At 40.0% G+C, this 1509-nt stretch overlaps 1 protein-coding gene across 1 annotated transcript in view; it reads left to right on the top strand.

The window, feature by feature from the left end:
- LOC101858549 (centrosomal protein of 135 kDa) overlaps positions 1 to 1509 on the top strand; it is a gene marked incomplete in the record, with an annotated part of 53199 nt that overhangs the window by 37680 nt on the left and 14010 nt on the right.

Below are 1509 nucleotides of genomic sequence, written 5' to 3'. Positions count from 1 at the left end.
GGGGGAGAGGCTGACCCCTATTCTCACTTTCATAAACGAGGGAGAGAGGTACTGCGCCGTTTTTATTGTTGTTTTATCTTTGAGCTAACAGCCTTTGTGGTGAGATGGTTATATTCTTTTCTTATGCAGTTTCTGTCTGTGTGTCTGTCTAACTTTTTCCTGGCACTAATGAACCGTAGTTGTATCAATGTGCTTTTGTTTTATCAAAGATCGGGAATGATACAAATTGCTGTTGTTGCTCTGTGTGTCAGCGAGTGTTTGGAGGGGGCCACTCGTAGGCAGGTCCTGCTTCTTTTCTTTTCTTCTATCGTTACTGTTTGTCTAACCTTTTCCCAGTTCTAACTGACTTGTCTTTATGTCGATGTGCTTATCTTTACTCAAACAAAACAAGCAAATGATGTTCTGTGTCTCATTGTCATTACAACATACTTTTTTTAATTGAAATGAAATCTGTTCTTAATTCAGAAAGCCCTGGTTCTACTGTGTATAATGGGTAATGGTATGTGATAATATTTTTTCATCTGAAATGAATACATATTGTCATGTTTCTAAAAGTTGGGAGTTCGTGGAGACTGCTGACTTCCGTAGAGGGTTTCTGGAGGATAAAATTAGGGAAAAGCTGGTTTACTCTTTATTCATTTTTGGGTTACTTCTGTTTGCTCTAAGCTGTATGTGTGGGTGGTTGGCGGGTGCTCTGGTGTGGTTTGCTTTTTCTTTCCTGTTAAACATCTTTCGTACTTATCTCTCCTCCTTTTTTGTGTTCGTTACTTTCTTGTAACTCCTTGAATCTTCGACACTTATATGACCTTATTGTATTGCTAGTGCCGTAAAACACTTACTAAAACTAAAACAAGCTGTTTGTCCCTCTGCAGGCTTTACTTAAAGGTGAAGTTCCTAAGGGCAGCACTAAGGTCAGTCTGCGGACGCGTTCTGCGTCATCCTCCCGGACACAGAGTCCCACCAGGAAGGAGGTGCCGGCCAAAGCCAATAAAAAGGTGAGTACGCGTGACCTGCAGTGCCACAGAAATGTGACCTTAGGCGTTGAGATATCGCTGTTCAGGTTACTAAAACTTCAAAAGCTGAAGTGTAATGTTGGATAATAAATTATTTAACAAATTAAAATAATAAAAATTTCACTTTTATTGATGACCGCGGGGAAATTTGGCCTGTTATGGCTTTTATACATCACAATATCACACCAATACAGATAAACTTCTGAACTCACCATTGCTGGCTGCCACTAAGTTGTGCCCTGTTTTTGAACAAGGGTTATTGCTTCCCGGGAAGCTGAGAATGTTTCGGAGTGTTCTATGGTCTGCTGGGGTAATAATATAGTGTAAAGCGCATAGAGCCTGCTGTTGAGCGGGGATATGCGCTATACAAATGCTATCTATTATTATTATTGTATCTTGCTAAAGTGTACCTGTTCCATTTCTTCCAAGTTATGACAACTCAAGCATGTTGGAGCTGACACTCCTTTTTATTTCTTACAAGCAAAAACATTCAGAA

Source organism: Aplysia californica, unplaced genomic scaffold (genome assembly GCF_000002075.1).
Source record: "Aplysia californica isolate F4 #8 unplaced genomic scaffold, AplCal3.0 scaffold00113, whole genome shotgun sequence".
In the NCBI taxonomy this organism is placed as follows: domain Eukaryota; kingdom Metazoa; phylum Mollusca; class Gastropoda; order Aplysiida; family Aplysiidae; genus Aplysia; species Aplysia californica.
Note: the sequence above shows the minus strand (reverse complement) of the source record. Positions and strands in the feature narration are given on the sequence as shown.